We start from the raw sequence: 18,907 nt of genomic DNA, 5'->3' as shown, positions 1-18,907 counted from the left end.
CCTCTCTGTCACCCTCCCATGCTCACAACACATTGCGCTTTATCATTGAATTAGATCATCTCTTTCATGCATTTCTTACCGACACTAAGCTTCACAAACTTCCTCCATTCCTTCACACCCAATGCCACTACCCCAACCCTTCCACCACCCTTCTCACTCCCTCATATGCTCCCCCCACCCAAAGAGAAAAAAAGAGTCGCCATGATAGATCGCTGACCACAACATTCAATTTTTTTTCTCTGTTTTTTTCCTTGTTTTCTCCTTATTCTTTCTGTTGAAGAGCATAGCTTGAAACGTTAAAGACTTTCTCTATTCCCGAGCGTTAAGCTAATACATCCTTTTGTTGTTTACACCACTGTCCTCGTCTGTTGTTGTTTTTTTCGTAAATTCTCCCATATATATATATATATATATATATATATATATATATACTAGCAGTATAGCCCGGCTTTGCCCAGGATTAAGTTGGGATTATTAAGCTAATCAAGTTCTTTATTTCAAACCTAACTAAGTAACATGACGTCAAATTTGGGCAGAATCAGTGTTGCAACTGGAGCGCATGGGTTGAGAGTTTGATCGGCAGAGGTGATCAGGTTACACATGCCATCCCTTTGAAAACACCACCGCCATCATCTAACCCCTCTTTGCTCATGGGTTAGGAACCCTTCCAGCAAGGAAAATAGAATGACCAAAAGGGCTCCCGATTCTCTGTCAGAAGCGGTTCTGTTCAGATCACAACGAAGTCTTAAGTATATATATATATATATATATGAGAACACGGATGTTACGAAAGTAAAACGTTAATGTTCGAAACTGCAGCAGGCCATAGATATTCTGTATATTTCTCATTTTGTCCTGTTCTGGGGTTTTGCGAAATTTTTCTGGAGAACATTATTTTTCTTTGTGGTTGGGTTGTTGATGACCTCTTTCTAGCATATTGGATGTCCACCTAGTGGTCAACCCTTATACACGTGTAATACAATTTTTTCTGAATTTTCAGATTTGTTATATGCTAGGCCACTTGGTTTTAAATTGAATTAATATTCAATTTATCATCCTATCTATATAAATATATAAATATATATATATATATATATATATATATATATATTTATATGAGCAACACACACATACACACACGCACGTATGTACACCAATTGCATACATAGTTTTTGTACGCATACATGTTCGTATGTGTGTGTGTTGCCCGTATATCAACAAAACACACACACCTTGCCTTCGCTCTCCCTCTCTATCTCTCTCCCTCTCTATCTCTCTCCCTCTCTATCTCTCTCCCTCTCTATCTCTCTCCCTCTCTATCTCTCCCCCTCCCTTACACACATTTATCTCTCTTTCTTTCTTTCTTTCTCTCTCTTCCTGTCTCACACACACAGCAACATTACACACACACACACATGCTGCTCTCTCACACTAACAAAAGAACTTCACATACACACCACACTTTCTGTCTGGCATACTCACTATAAAAAGATAGCGTCTATTTCTTTTTGGCAACATGTGTTTTGTGTGTAATGTTGCTGTGTGTGTGTGTGTGAGAAAGAAAGAAAGAAAGAAAGAGAGATAACTGGCATGTGTATATAAGGGAGGGAGAGATTGAGAGAGAGAGGGTATTTTTTTCTGTTTGCTTGCTGCTTAACATACAGACTCTGGCAAACAAAATGTATATCTCTCCTTCACCCTCCCTCTCACAAACATACAACTTCTCTCTCTACTTCATGCGCGTACGCACAGATTTGACTTCGCCATGTCAACAAACTTCAAAATTGGTAAAAGTTTATCGATTTTTACAGGTATACGTGGGTATCTCTGAGAGAGAAAGTTCACTAAAATGCACATAGGGTCATTCCGAATCTTCTCCTAAAATTGGAGCGACATGCGTGCTAATTTGTGGACGTGCATAAACCACATTCATGTACACACACACACAAACATCCTCTCTTTTATAGATATTGATATATATATATATATTTGTATATATATATGTATGTATCATCGTCATCTGCTAGCATGGGTTGAACGATTTGACTGAGGAATGACGAACCTAGTGGCTGCTCCAGGCTCCAGTCTGATCTGGCAGAGTTTCTACAGCTGGATGCCCTTCCTAACGCCAACCACTTCGAGAGTGCAGTAGGTGCTTTTATGGGCCACCGGCACGAGGGCCAGTCTGGCGGTACTGCTAACGGCCACGCTCAAATAGTGTTTTTTACGTGACACCTGCACAGGAGTCAGTCCAGCAGCAATGGCAACGACCTTGCTCAAATATTTTGTTCACGTGCCACCGGCACAAGTGCTAGTAAGGTGACTCTGGTAACGATCACGCTGAAACGATGCTTTTTACGTGCCACCGGCACGGAAGCCAGACGACTGCTCTGGCAATGACCCCGCTCGGATGGTGCCATTAGTACTCCACTGGCACGGGTGCTGGTCATCGAATTTGGTTGAGTTTCGATTTCACTTGCCCGAACAGGTCTTTGCAAGCAGTGTTTTGTGTCCAAAGAAGGAAAGGTACGCATAAGTGGGCTGGCTACACCCCTGGTCTTGCCGGATCTTCTCATGCATAGCATATTACCAAAGGTCTCGGTCACTAGTCATAGCCTCGGTGAGGCCTAATGTTCGAAGGTCGTGCTTCACCACCTCATCCCAGGTCTTCCTGGGTCTACCTCTTCCACAGGTATCCTCAACCTCTAGGCTGTGGCACTTTTTCACATAGCTATCCTCATCCATTCTCGCCAAATGACCAAAGCAGTGTAATCGTCTCTCTTGCACACCACAACTGATGCTTCTTAGGTCCAACTTTTCTCTCAAGGTACTTACACTTTGACGAGTATGCACACTGACATTACTGATCCATCGGAGCATATTGGCTTCATTCCTTTCGAGCTTAAGCATGTCCTCAGCAGTCACCGCCCATGTTTCACTGCCATGTAGCATGGCTGTTCATACACATGCGTCATACAGTCTGCTTTTTACTCTGAGCGAGAGGCCCTTTGTCACCAGCAGATGTAAGAGCTCTCTGAACTTTACCCAGGCTATTCTTATTCTAGCAGCTTCACTTTCAGCGCACCCTCCTCCGCTACTGACTTGGTCACCTAGGTAACGGAAGCTATCAACTACTTCTAGTTTTTCTCCCTGGAATGCGGCAGATGTTGTTCTCTGCACATTTTCAGTGTTTCTTGCTCCTGAGCATCTGCCATATACAAAAACTGGATCTTTCTGATTTGGCGGGCGCCACTTGTTTTCTTAACGAAACACTTTCAAACTTGGGACACTGGTAGAATGTGTCATATAAAACATCTTTTACTCTTAATGTTATTGAGAAAATTTTATCTTTTTAAAGTTATTTCGTGTTAAAATTGTCATATTTCGGTAATTTCAACCAATCACTGATGTCTGTTGAGGTGAAAACAATTACTGCTGTGGAATGTAAACAACACATTCTAGTAGCGTAATGGGATCTTTTCCCTTGAATAAAATTAGTGCCGTTGTTTGTCAACAACAACTATCGGCGGTACTGTTATTTATGACATCGTTCGTGCGTTTATACTGGTTTTAGCTAACCCTAACCCTAACCTGAACACCCTAAAGCTAAAACTTCGAATATAAAAATTTTTCTCTGTTCTATAAGACAAAATATACAAGTATACGAAGTTTTAAAGTGTTTCGATAGAAAACACACTAAATAAAACATAAATGAAAAATGGTGCCCGCCAAATCAGAAGGATCCCAAAAACTATCTTCTTATCTTCAAAATATACAAAAACTATTTTCCTTCTTTGATATTGCTGCACCTCTTATGTGTCCATAGTTTACACTGTGTACATCTTATAGAGTTTCTACCTACGCCGTTTCTACAGATCGAGCAGGGCCATCTACCTGAAGGGGTTTGTGTTTTGTCTGCCTTCCTAGTTATTAGGACTTTGGTTTTAGCTAGGTTGACTCTAAGGCCCTTCGATTCTAATCCTTACTTCCACACCTGAAACTTCTCCTCTATTTCTGATAGTCATTCAGCAATTAGAGCAAGGTCATCAGCATAGAGCAGCTCCCAGGGGCATCCAGATAGATGGAAGAGCATCATAGAAAATGAAGGAGAATATGTTCTAGATTAAAAAAGAACTTTGTTTATCTTCATTTTGAAAAATAAATGTATAAAAAATGACATTAGGGTCAGTTGGGCACGGTCTATGAAAAAAACAGCACCATGATACAATTCACTCTGTCAGAATTTTGGAAATGACATGCTATACTCCTTGGCATTTGTACCAGAAACTCCAATAGGAAAATTTCAGAGTGTTTGGGTGTCAATCTGAGGACATGTACAAAGAGTGATAAAAATCAAACATCGAGTCAACATCATGGTGTTTGGAGTGATCACTAGTGATGGCAAAGTTATGACTCCATTCATCTTCCCACATGGCCTCAGACTCAACACGCAAGCCTACATCATGTAGGATGGAGTGCTGCCCTGGGCGAAGAGAGTGAATGCTGGAAGAACCTGTATATATATATATGTATATATATGTGTGTGTATTGAAAAAAAAGTCGTCAGAATTTTGGAATAACTTCTTTCATTTATTTTATACATATACTAGCAGTATAACCCGACCTTGTCCGGGTGTGACTTATTATGCCATGTACGAAAAGTCTTGCTAGGTGAAAATCAACTAAAAAAGAAAGCCTTACAACGAAAAAACCCTTATGATGTAAATATGTTCATAATTCAAAAGATGATGAAATTAATAGGGAAAGTCTGAAGGCTGTTTTGCGTTACATTATTAAGCATACGTAAATTTCATCCGTCTAATTGGCTATAGAAATGCTTGTGCAAAACAACTTTTTGCCCTGCCCTGATTATACATAGCAGGGTAATCCCTTTTCGCAGGAGCTAGGACGGCAATTGCTGGTGATCTGTTGCTACACAGTTTTGCCAGAATTCTATCAGATTGGGCAGTAGATGTTGATGCACCATTTTGCATTATGTTCAAAGTAGCTTCTGGAATGTGGTGAATTGCTGCAGTCTGTTGCTGTCATTTTAAACCGGTTGCTTTCTTTCTCCAGCAAACTCTCTTCTTTGGAGGCATAATCTATGTATATATTAAACAGAACAACAAAAGTTATAATAGATGGCAGGGTCAGTACTTTTCACATATCGGTAATTTTTCAGATTAACACCCGCCCAATTACCCAACCCTAATCCTAAACCTAATCCTAACACTAACCCTAACATTAACCCTAAACCCTAACCCTAACACCCTAACCCTGACCCTAAAACCGTAACCGTAACACTAATCCTAACCCTAACCCTAAACCCTAACCCTAACCCTGACCCTAAAACCCTAACCCTAACACCCTAGTGAAAATCGCGTATATTTACAAAACATTGACAAACATGAGTTATATTTTACTGAATGATTGTGTACTTGCACGTGTATGCGTTTGAGAGAGCGAGAGAAGAAGAGGTAGAGAGAGGGGAGAAAGGAATAGAGGTAGTTAAAAGTTTTCTTATGACAGCTTCTCTTCACTGCCTATTACTTCATTAGAAATCTATGGATGCACTTACATAATAGAGAAAAATGAAACAAATATGGACGACTTGCTCCGAAACACCAACGAGTGGGGAACACTTCTCAAAAATATCCTGCAGTTGTTTCCTTCAAGATTTCTACATGCTCGAAATGTACATACATCAAGGTATATTTGTAGAAAATTTCAAGAAAAAATATTCATTTTCCTGGAAGTTAGGAATTTAAGTGGAATTTCCGAAAATTGTCCCCCACCCCCCTCCCAAAACACTTTCACTGAAAATTTTTGTATATTCGGAATCTACATAATAAATAATATATGCATAGAAAATTTCATAAAAAAATATTAATTTTTCTGAAAGTTATGACCTTCCAAAGTTGGTGGGTACAACTCTGTAGTTATGCCACATTGACGAACGTGAATGATTGTGTTTACTTGCACGTGTATGCGTTTGAGAGAGCGAGAGAGGAAGAAGGGGAGATAGAGAACGGGAACAATGTGTATGTTGTTGTCACAGATTACGTATGTGTGGTTGTGTGTGTTTTTACGTATCAATGTTATGAAAAATAGGTAAAGAATACCAAGAAGAAAGTTTAATCTATGACGTTGTATGTATCACTTTCTCTCTCTGTTGAGCGCGTGTGTAAGAACGCTGTTCCAGGTAGAAGGGAAGAAATATAACAGTTGCTAGAAACAACAGCCAAATCTTCTTTAAATCAAACAAAGTAAACGGAATTTTAAAAATCTAATTACTGCACTGGAAAGTTCAGATCGAGAAAATTCCATTGATGTAAAAAATTAAGATTGCATGATAATGCTAATAATGTAGTATGAACAGGATAAACTATCAATATTTTTGCAGAAAAATCTGTTGGCGGCGAGACATGAGATCTGAACTCGCATCCCAGTAACTATGCGTCAAAAAGCACTTGACATGTAATCACAGGGATGTGAGTTCGAGTCTCATGTCTGGCTGCCAACAGATTTTTCTGTAAAAGTATGGATAGTTTATCCTGTTCATACTATATTATTAGCATTATCCTGCGTTTGAAAATAAAATTATTTCCTTATCTGTATCTTTCAATACATCTCAACGTTTCTAGAGCAAACTATGTTTGTTGACTTTCAACGTAAGTGGAATTTAATATATATATATATATATATATATATATATATATATATATATATATATATGGGAAAATGAAAAAAAGCCAGAATGCTGAACTGGAAGCATAATTTAATAAAGATTTTTTCTAACCGGTTTTCATTGCGAAGAAGCAAATTATCAAGAAGAAGGAGAATGAAAATGTTTTTTTACAAAGAAGTACAAAATGAAGAAAATAATATATAAAACAATAATATATAAAAAAATAAATATACCCATACATTATATTGTCTTTGAGCTTTTGTAGTTCAATAGTAGTTCATGTATAAATTGGTAGGAAAAATAAGGATCCATGAGAGTTGAGAGTTTTGTTAGGTTTAAAAAAAGGGTTAAAAGTTTGTGTTAAGCAGGAAATGTGGTGTCAAAACAGGAAGTGTGTGTAAGGGGAGACAAGTGTTTTTAGTTAGAGTTATGAACTCTTTTTTTCCCAACAGGAAGTTTGTGTCTGTTCATAGAGAAATAAGGTCACTGAGGGGTGTGTGTGTTAAGAAATGGTTGGAATTTCTCTATGAAAAGATTCTCCTTGTTGATTCTTTCTTGTGTGGAGATTCTGTCTTTACATTGATAGAAAGGGAATATAATGAATTTAGGGTTTTTGTTTCTGGCGCAAGAGTCTATGTGGCCACTGAGTGGAATTTGGCGGTATTGAGGGAGGTTTATTTGTTCCTTATGGACAGCTACTCTTCTACGTAATGGGAGGCTCGTCTGTCCGATATAGAAGTTTTGGCAACCTGCGCAAGTAAGGACATAAATGAGGTTACCCGAGGAACAAGAGAAATTGGTTCTAATTTTAAACTTTGTTCCTCGTTTGAAGGTAAATTCAGAGCCTTCAAGTAGGTAGGGGCAGGTGCCACAATTAGGGCGTGCACATTTTTTAACTGATGGGGGTGGAAGTGGTGTATGTAGTTTGGAATTGGTTAATAATGTTTTCAAAGATTTGTGTTGCCTTTTGCATTTAAGGACTTTGTGTGTATTAATGATATTGTTCATTTTCGGGTCTGTGGTGAGTAAGGGGAGGTTTTGTTTAATTGTGGTGAATGCTTCGATGTTATTGGGGTTATGGGTGGAGATGTATGGAAGTATTTTGGGGTTGGGTGTGTTATTATGTTGGTTGGTTTTTAGTGTGTTTTTGTCAAGTTCCTTGGCACGTTTTATTCCAAGATCTATGAGTGTGGAGGGATATTGGCGTTGTAACAGTGTTTTTTTGAGATCTTGTAAGCGTATTTCTTGAGTGGTTGGGTCAGAGACAATGGTGCAAATTCTTTTAGCTAAATTAAAGGGGATATTTATCTTGGTGTGTTTTGGGTGGCATGAGCTAAAAAGGAGGTATTGTTGTGAGTCTGTAGGTTTGTGGTAGATGTCGGTTGTGATTTGGTTATTAGGTGTTTTTATGATTAAGAGATCAAGAAAAGGGAGATGATGTTTGCTGAATTCCATAGTGAATTGAATGTTGGGATGTATGTTATTAAGAATGGATTTGAATTCTAAAAGTTTTTCATAGGGTTCATTCCATATGATGAAACAATCATCTAAATATCTTTTCCAGTTATCCATTAAAAAGATGTGGAAAAGGTGTCCAAATCTCTGACGTGAGGTTTCATATAGTGTTACTTCAATTCCAATTCCAAACTACATACACCACTTCCACCCCCATCAGTTAAAAAATGTGCACGCCCTAATTGTGGCACCTGCCCCTACCTACTTGAAGGCTTTGAATTTACCTTCAAACGAGGAACAAAGTTTAAAATTAAAACGAATTTCTCTTGTTCCTCGGGTAACCTCATTTACATGTGTGTATATGTAGATGGATACATGTGTGTATATGGGGACACGCACACATGTGTATATTTGTATATGCGTGGGTACGTATGTGCATATGTATAAATGTGGACATATGAGTGTGTATATATATATAGGTGTGTATGTATATGTATATATGTGTATGTGTGTGTATATATGTGTATATATATATGTATACATATGTATATATGGGAGCACATGTGTATGTATGTGTATATGCGCATATATGTATGTATATGTGTATGTGTATTTATGTATGCATGTACGCTCTTACACATTGATTGGTACGTGTTGTCCAACCCACTATCCGGCAGCGTCCAATTCTCTAACGGTTTTTTTCAAATGAATCAAGTCATAACCTTATCCATCTATTGTTTTCATAATCGGTCACAATGTCTTACGTTTAAGATGATTCCCATGCTTTCCCTGATGAGAAGGTTACAATTTTAATATCAAAGATCCCTATGGATCACACAGGCTGTAATCCTTTGAAACATATGTAGGAATAAAGTATGCAATTATAACATGCGTTTTCTCCAATCCTTAAACTCTTAAATATACTCAAATACCCAAAATTTCAAGGAGTTCCTGCCTTAAAAACAGGAGCTAACCACAGTTATTTTGTGTTCTTTGTTACATTGGTTTCTATTAACCCATTTATTCTATCAGAAGAATTTTTATTCATTAAGATAGAAGAAATACACATAATTATATATTTTGAACAGGTCCATAATTAAACCTGCTACCTTAATAGATCCCAAATATGGAGTTATTCAACATCAACGCATCACTTAAGGACATACCCATTCCACCAAAAGATACATTCCTTAAGCAGCTTATCAGATTCCACCAAAAGATACATTCCTTAAGCAGCTTATCAGTAAGACAAACTCTTTTATAAACCGAGTGAGATGGATAACATACTTCTTCGATAACAAGAATGACCTACAAAAAAACAAGGACCAATATTCGGATTTTAAAAAATTATTCAAATCTAAGAACTACCCACTAATTAACCCAAAACTTAAGCAATTCGAAGAAGAACTGTGGTCAATAGTGAAAAATGTGAAGTTTCAGAAATCACCATTAAGAAATAACCACCTCAGATACCTAAACAACTTAACGAAGGAAATAAATAACATTAACGGATTACTAGTCAAGTCTGACAAAACAGGAAATATGTATAGATTACATAAGGAACATTACAATGATCTCCTAAAAAGAGAAATAGAAAAAAACTACCGAATCACAAGTAAAACAACACTTAGGAATGCTAACCTTGAAGTGAAAAAAATTATGGAGGAATATGATTTACAAAAAAGAACTGAGCCCTTAAACCCAAAACAACCTTATTTCGTTTTAAAAGACCATAAGACAAACTTTTGGAATAGCCCTAAATTACGCCTGATTTGTCCATCCAAATCAGATATTGGTATCCTTAGTAAAAATATACTTGATAAATACATTCCCACTTTAGTTAACAAATTAAAACTTAGTTTATGGTCTAACTCTTTGCAGGTAGTTGACTGGTTTCGCAATATTAACAACAAAAACAATGCCAAATTTATCCAATTTGACATTTCTAATTTCTATCCCTCAATTAATCCCATTATTTTAAATAAAGCACTTTGGTTTGCTCACAAGAAGGCGGGTATGCCTAGAGACGAGTTTAAAGTCATTAAAGCAGCTAGAAATTCCATAATTAAGTTTAATAAAAAACTATGGATACGCAAGGACACACCAGAAGGATTCGACGTTCCGATGGGTAGTTCCGATTCAGCTCAAATTGCTGACTTAATATGCACATTCATACTATACGAATTAGAAGACCAATTCCCAAATGTTAAGGGTGGTCTATACAGAGACGACTGTCTATTATACTTAGAGAACACCACAAATCAAAAAATACAAAAAGTTAAAAATAAATTAGCTAGGTTTTTTAGCAGAATGGGCTTTAGTATAGTATTTGAAGATGAAACATCTATAGCTAACTTCTTGGACGTCACTTTAGATCTACACACTAAAACATTTTTCCTGTATCATAAACCCTCCACTAACCTAAAATATATCGGTAAATCCAGCAGTCATCCAAACTCAGTAACGAGAAATTTGGTCAAAAATATTTCTCTTAGACTATCCAATCTTTCTACGAACGAATGCATTTTCAATAAAGAGGCTGAATTTTACAACTTAGCCTTATCAAAAGCAGGTTACAGAGAAAAGGTTAATTATATAGATTCTAATTATGAAACCGATATGAGTAATAACAATACTAATAATAATATTCTTAATAGCAATAATTATAATGATAAAGCTTTTAATTTAAATAATAACAATAAATACGAAGATAACCACAACCATAAATTACCTAACGATAGCAACAAGATTGACATCCTTCCACGAAATAAGGGAAATAAAAGTCAAATAAAACCTTGTCCCAATGATAACAATAAACGAAGACTATTTATAAACAATACCGGTAAACATTCTAAACCAGAACCTAATAAATATGTCTGGGTAGTTCTTCCTTACAGTAATAATGTAAAAACAAACTTGGTATCCCAGTTCCAAAACGCTATAAATAAGAACTTTCCTAAACACTCTCATTACTCCCAAGTCATAAATACACACAAGGTTAGATTCGGTTTCTCTAACATGAAGAACATTTCGCAGATAATATCTGCACACAATATGAGGCTTTTACATCCACTAGAGAGTTCAAACAGTAATATCATTGAACCAAACGTTATTAACCCTTACCAAAATAACAATAATAACAATAATAATAATAATATAGGGAACAATATTAATAACATGACACATAATAGTAATAGTCATAACAACAAAATCATTATTTCAGAAGTCAATTCCAAAAGAATCAGTTTTTTAAGTGAAAATGTGAGACTCAGAAACACTATCTACCAATGTCAAGTTAGTACTCCCAAAAATAATTACTTTTACGTAGGTTCTTCCTCCACACCTTTATCCACTAGAATTTCTAACCATTTGTCATCCTTTAGAGATAGAAGCAAACGTAATACCACGAGCCTTAGCAAACTAATTTGGGATCTTAAAGATAATAACATTAAATTTAAACTAGACTGGCTTATACTTTCTATTTCTAAGCCATATGAAAAGGGTGGAAAATTCTGTGATTTATGTGTAACAGAATTTCTTTTTATTTTATTTTCAAGGAATTGTCTAGTTAATAATTTCATTGAACATTCTTACAAATGCAAACATTGGCAAAAACATACATATTCTGCTTTCAAATAAAAATAAAAATAAAGGTTTTTATAAAACGCTATCATATATACCCATAATAAGTAAATACTTAAAATAATTCTAATAAATCACATTAGTTTTTCCCTCAAAGGTTAGAAGATTAAAACTACTTACGATTCTAATTATTTATCTATATTTTCGTAATTTATTAACCTTAATTAGAGTATATTTTAAATCTTGATAAACCATTGTAACAACCACAACATACTAAATTTATGTACGTATGAACATACCGGTATGGGTATTTTTTATATATACGCGTGTATCTGTGAGAGATAATGTGTATATATGTATGTATGTGTGTACATGTATGTGTATGTAGGTATATATATGTATATCATCATCATCATCATCATCGTTTAACGTCCGCTTTCCATGCTAGCATGGGTTGGACGATTTGACTGAGGACTGGTGAAACCGGATGGCAACACCAGGCTCCAGTCTAATTTGGCAGAGTTTCTACAGCTGGATGCCCTTCCTAACGCCAACCACTCAGAGAGTGTAGTGGGTGCTTTTACGTGTCACCCGCACGAAAACGACCACGCTCGAAATGGTGTCTTTTATGTGCCACCCGCACAAGCCAGTCCAGGGGCACTGGCAACGATCTCGCTCGAAAATCCTACGGGAGCCAGTCAGGCGGTACTGGCAACGGCCACGCTCAAAATGGTGCATCTCATGTGCCACCTGCACAAGAACCAGTCCAGGGGCACTGGCAACGATCTTACTTGGCTTGCCGGGTCTTCTCACGCACAGCACATTTCCAAAGGTCTCGGTCAGTAGTCATCGCCTCGGTGAGGCCCAATGTACGAAGGTCTTGCCTCAGCACCTCAGCCCAGGTCTTCCTGGGCCTACCTCATCCACGGGTTCCCTCAACTGTTAGGGTGTGGCACTTTTTCACGCAGCTATCCTCATCCATTCTCACCACATGTCCATACCAGCGCAATCATCTCTCTTGCACACCACAACTGATGCTTCTAATGTTCAGCTTTTCTCTCAAGATACTTACACTCTGACGGGTATTCACATTGACATATATATATATATATATATATATATATATATATATATATATATATGTATATGTGGGTATATGTATATATATGTGTATATATATATATATATGTGTGTGTGTGTGTGTGTCTGTGTATACATATTTAGGGTTTTGCATAAAATAGAAGTGTTTTAACTGATTTTTCTGTATACATGTACGCATTATCATTTATAATTTCACTCTTACCCTTGTTCTGACTCTTACCAATATTATTTTTTTTTAAATATATAAATATGCATTTACGTATGATTTTTTGGATGTATGGATATTTTTGTGTAAAAATGTATTTATTAAAACATAGGTTTGTTTATATGTTCAAATAGGAATGTACTTGTGAATAAGTATGGGAGCATATTTGTGTAGATGTACTTTTTATCTTTATTTTTATTTTTTTAAAAATATAAGTTAACGTTTAGATGTTTATGTATGTGTAAATATAAATGTGTGTATATGATTGCGTGTACAAGTTTATGTGAGTGTGCGTGTCCACATGTGTATGCATGTGTATATGCACGCACACATATATATAAATATATATATATATATATATATATGTGTGTATATATATATATATATATGTGTGTGTCTGTGTATGTATCTGTATATGTGTGTATGTGTATGTATATATGTATGTATGTGTATGGGTATGTGTGCATGTGTATGTATGTGTGGGGGGTGTATGTATGTTTGTAAGTGTATATATATATATATATATATATATATATATACATATATTTATATATATATATGTGTGTGTATATGTGTACAAATCTACGTATATGTAAGCATGTATAATTGTGTATGTATTTGTATAAAACCATATATATATATACGTTATTAAGTTCTGTATGTAAGTGCATATTTGTATATGTGTGTGTATGTATTTATATATGTATGCATGTATGTGTTTATGTATGTATATGTATGTGCACATGTGTGTATGTGTATATATGTGTGTGTGTGTGTGTGCACAAAAAATATATATGTATGTATTTGTATGTGTGTATATGTATATGCATGCATGCACACACACACATATATGGATATGTGGTTGTATGTATGTGGGTGTGTATGTATGTATATATAAAACACTTGAGTTATTTTTCTTTTATATATACACATATATTTATGTGTATATATATGTATATATATGTATATGTATTTGTATGTATGTATGTATGTGCATACGTGTGTTTGCGTATGTATTCATGTATGTATATGTATATACGAATCTGTTTATTTGATTAGGTAATAGGCGTAGATGTATAGCTATGTGTATGTGCATGAATATATTTCTATTTATACATGTGTGTATATGTAGATGGATACATGTGTGTATATGGGGACACGCACACGTGTATATTTGTATATGCGCGGGTACGTATGTGCATATGTATAAATGTGGACGTATGAGTGTGTGTATATATATATAGGTGTGTATGTATATGTATATGTGTGTGTGTGTGTATCAGTATGCATGTATATGTGTGTGTTTGTGTATGTGTATTTATGTATGCATGTACGCTCTTACACATTGATTGGTATGTGTTGTCCAACCCACTATCCGGCAGCGTCCAATTCTCTAACGGTTTTTTTCAAATGACTCAAGTCATAACCTTATCCATCTATTGTTTTCATAATCGGTCACAATGTCTTACGTTTAAGATGATTCCCATGCTTTCCCTGATGAGAAGGTTACAATTTTAATGTCAAAGATCCCTATGGATCACACAGGTTGTAATCCTTTGAAACATATGTAAGAATAAAGTATGCAATTATAACATGTGTTTTCTCCAATCCTTAAACTCTTAAATATACTCAAATACCCAAAATTTCAAGGAGTTCCTGCCTTAAAAACAGGAGCTAACCACAGTTATTTTGTGTTCTTTGCTACATTGGTTTCTATTAACCCATTTATTCTATCAGAATAATTTTTATTCATTAAGATAGAAGAAATACACATAATTATATATATATATATATATACATATATATATACCAGAGTAAGCACATAGATGCGAAACAAGGTGGAAAAAAATAGTACTTGAATACCAGAGGTAGAGTAATATACTTTATTAAAAAGCAGCAAAAATATCACAAAAGCTGTTACTCAGAGTTTCATGTTCCCATTTGTCTGACAAACGTGAACGTGAAACTCTGAGTAACAGTTTTTGTGATATTTTTGCTGCTTTTTAATAAAGTATATATATATATATACATATACAAACATTGAACCTCATGGAGGCAAAGTGGCTGAGTTCCTTTCAAGCAGAGGCTGTATCTCGTGCTTGAGAAAAAGACCCATCAAGCTGTGCAAAATCACAGTCATGGCAGATAGTGGTGTCATAAAAATTGGCACCCATGCCTGTGGTACATAAAAGCACCCTGGTTTCATGCAAATGGCACATAAAAGCATCCATTACACTCTCAGAGTGGTTGGCAAGACCCGCTGTGATTTGCTCTGGATCCTAACAACGGTGTTAAAATAGTGACTTTGAGCTGCATTTTCATCTTAGAGAGGAGATGGAGGTCCATAGTTGCTAAATCTGGTGAATAGAGCAGATGCGGAAGCAATACCATGTTTTTGGTGAGTAACTCATGAGTGAGGAGACCTTGGTGACAGTGTGCATTGTTGTTGTGAAGAATCCAATATTTCGCATTTCACAGATCTGGTCGCTTTTGCTGAATGCCCTCCCTTAAACACTTAAAGGTGTCGCAGTAGAACTCTCAATTGACGGTCTGGCCCTGAGAGATGAATTCTTGATGCACAATACCATGGATATTGAAAAATGTGATGAGCATGCTCTCAATTCAGCTGTGGCTCTGTTGTACCCTCTTTGGTTGTGGAGGTGAAGGGCTCTTCCATTGTGAAGACTGCTGCTTCATCTCAGGGTCATATCTGTAAACCCAACTCATGTCACCGGTGATGATCCTCGACATGAAGGATGAGTCATCAGCAGTACACTGATGGAGATCTTGACAGACTTCAACCCAATGTTCTTTCTGCTCAGTGGTCAACAGGTACAGGATAAATTTGGCAGAGATACACTGCATGTTCAATTCAGACATTAAGATTGCCTGCATGGACCCATACAACAGACCAACAACATCAGCAATATTGTTGATTAACTTCTGACGTCCTTATGCACAAGCTGATGAATTTTCTCTACATTTCCGGGGTGACCCTCGTGGCAGGTCTTCCAGGTTGCTCATTGTCTTCCAGGGGTGTTTTTCCATTTTTGAAGTGCTTGTGCCACTTGAAACATTGCAAATGACCCATTGCCTTGTCACTGTAAGCTTGCCAAAGCATGCTCAATGTCAATGTAGCAAACTTTCCAAGTTTAACACAAAATTTCATGTTGGCTCTTTGTTCCAACTTCCTGTCCATGACAAAATCACAGACCACAGCGTACATGTGATCACAAAAATACAAATTTCACTACTTGCAAGTTTGGCATGAGGTGGAGAGAATTAGAGAAAGCAGGTTTGGCATGACTGGGGAAAATTAAGGAAGAATGCAAGGTTATCTGCATAAGAGTGAGCATTGTTGAATTTAGTATAAGTACAGGGTGACCCAAAAAAAACAGAACCCATAAAAATTTTATTAAATCCTACAAAGATCCAGCAAATTTCTTGAAATTTTCTGGACTTAAACTTCAGTCTGCGTACAATCATTCCCTTTGCATAAAAGTCATGCTCTTTTCAAAATATGCTCCAAATGGCTTACATCGTGCAAACACTTGCATACGTCATGTAAAATTGTCAATTACTCGAACACATTCCTCTTTGGGGATTTACCTGATTTCTGCTGTGATTGCTGCCTTCAGTTCACCAATTGTTTGGGGGTTGTTCTGGTAAACAATATCCTTGAGATACCCCTACAGATAAAAATCTGGTGAGTGGGGTTCAAGTCTGGTGAATATGGTGCCCACTCAACATCACACTTCCTGCTGATCAGTTTCTCCTGAAATCGCTCTCTCAGCCAGGCTAGGGAGTCATTTGATGTGTGGGGAGTGGCCCTGTCTTGCTGGAACTACTGTTCATCTTGTTCTATCTTTCTGCATCATTTTATTCAAACAGTTTTACTCAAAGATTTGTGGGTTCTGTTTTTTTGGGTCACCCTGTAAATTATTGAGATATTGAAGGGAAAGAGTGGAGGATAAAACTGAACTCTCAGATTTGATTGAAATTTGGGCAGAAATAGTCAACACATTCCAAGATGCTACCATCAGCTTGGAAGCTTCCAGTCTAAAAGATGAGATATAGATGGATCATGTAGGTGGTAAAGTTTTGATACCAGTCTCTAAAGTGAAGGCCTATAAATGATTGATGTAAGAGAATTGTTTATTAATCTTTCGTTTCTAAGGATGTGCCAACCTCTATTATGCACTAAAATGCACCAGTACACTCTGCTGAGCTACAGATTGTGGTATCTGTTGTCATTTTCTAGTCAACAAATAATCCATTAACCCTGCATTTTTGAAGATGACTGGAATGAAGTAAGGGCATTTTACTTTAAAATAAAGCCAATATTTATTTGTCTCATATGTGCTAACATGAGAAAAAAAACCCCCATATAAAATAAAATAATAGGTTTGTAAGGGTACAAGTACGAGTACATTGTTACAGAGTTTGCTTCGCGCCCTCCATTGTCAGTTAAAGTTTAGACAGTGTCATGTGACAACTTGCTGGGGCTACTTGCTGGAGCCTAGCAGCAGGAAGTTTAGACAGTGTCACGTGAAAACTTGCTGGGGCAGCCTGCTGGAGCCTAGCAGCAGGTATAAAAAGGGGAATTTGACATGACAATCAGTCGGACGCTGACACTCATTGATGCTGCATCGAAGAGGCCAGGGAATAGAAGAAAGAAGACATACACCCAACACCAGAGCTGAAGACACCTCCGAAAGGGGGGGCCCCACCACATCAAAACGGTAGAGGAGTAGGGGCCGAAACCGGACGTGGTTCCTCCTGATGATGTCTTGAGCTAACTGGATCCTATAAAGGAGCTGTTGTGGTAGCAGACCACGAAACATGGTTGAAATTCCTTCCTACATGGCCTTCAGCTTTATTTCAGCATGTTGGACAAATGCTTTCTACTGTAGCTTTTGGGCTAACTAATGCCTTGTAAGTATTTTTGTAGACAGGAACTTTATGAAAATTTGTTTTGTGTGTATATGTGCATGTAAATGTTTATATTCCTTGCTTCACATGAAAAGCGTGGAGTTAAAAATGATAATTTTTGTTGACATTCCCTGTCAAAAGAATTGTTCTCTGAGCTCTGTATTTTAAAGACATGTGGAATAAAAAGTTCCATACTTGAATACAGGTAAAGGTTAGCAGCTGGAAGCAACAGTATGATATGTAACAGGTTAGCAAGAGTATACCACCAACCTATGCTGGTGTGGCAAAATGGTTGTTAAACTAACAAACATATGTATGTGTGTTATCTAATGAATGCAATTTATCAAAATGTAATAATTTATTTTACAATCATTTATATATTGGGTTGGCAACTAAGTCCCCGCCGTTTTTTAAATTTAAATTTTTTAAAAGATTTAATAAAAAAAATAACAACTAATTAATCAATTATGTATTCACCCTTGTCGTTGACAACTTCTTCCCAATGTTCAACAAGATTTTCAATACATCATTGGTAGAAATCACCCGATTTCGACTCGAAAAATTGATCCAACCAAGCTCTCAATTCTGCATCAGCATTGAACGAAACTCTGCGCTTAGCATTTGAAAGAGATCGAAAGAGGTGGAAATCCGTTAGTGCCAAATCAGGAGAGTACGGCAGGTGTGGCAGCACTTCCCAGCCATGCGTTTGAATGGCTTCCTTGGTCATATTGGCGATATGGCGATATGAGGGTGGGCGTTGTTGTGCAGCAGCAGAACTCTATGCTGCCGATTAGGTCTTTTCTTTTGAATAGCCGTGTTGAGTCATTCCATCTGTTGAACATAGAGTTTCGCATTGACTGTTTGGTTCCATTCAAGCAATTCGTAATGGATAATCTCTTCTCAGTCCCACCATACACACAACATAGTTTTATACAGATGAAGAT

The 18,907-nt window shown here is 36.7% G+C and overlaps 1 protein-coding gene across 1 annotated transcript in view; it reads left to right on the top strand.

Annotated features, from left to right (window-relative positions):
• LOC106871767 (vacuolar protein sorting-associated protein 54) overlaps positions 1-18,907 on the top strand; it is a 484,461-nt gene that overhangs the window by 26,810 nt on the left and 438,744 nt on the right. The gene's annotated exons all lie outside the window — the stretch shown is intronic.

The sequence above is a fragment of the Octopus bimaculoides genome, chromosome 11 (assembly GCF_046866305.1).
Source record: "Octopus bimaculoides isolate indiv1 chromosome 11, ASM4686630v1, whole genome shotgun sequence".
Taxonomy (NCBI): Eukaryota; Metazoa; Mollusca; class Cephalopoda; order Octopoda; family Octopodidae; genus Octopus; species Octopus bimaculoides.
Note: the sequence above shows the minus strand (reverse complement) of the source record. Positions and strands in the feature narration are given on the sequence as shown.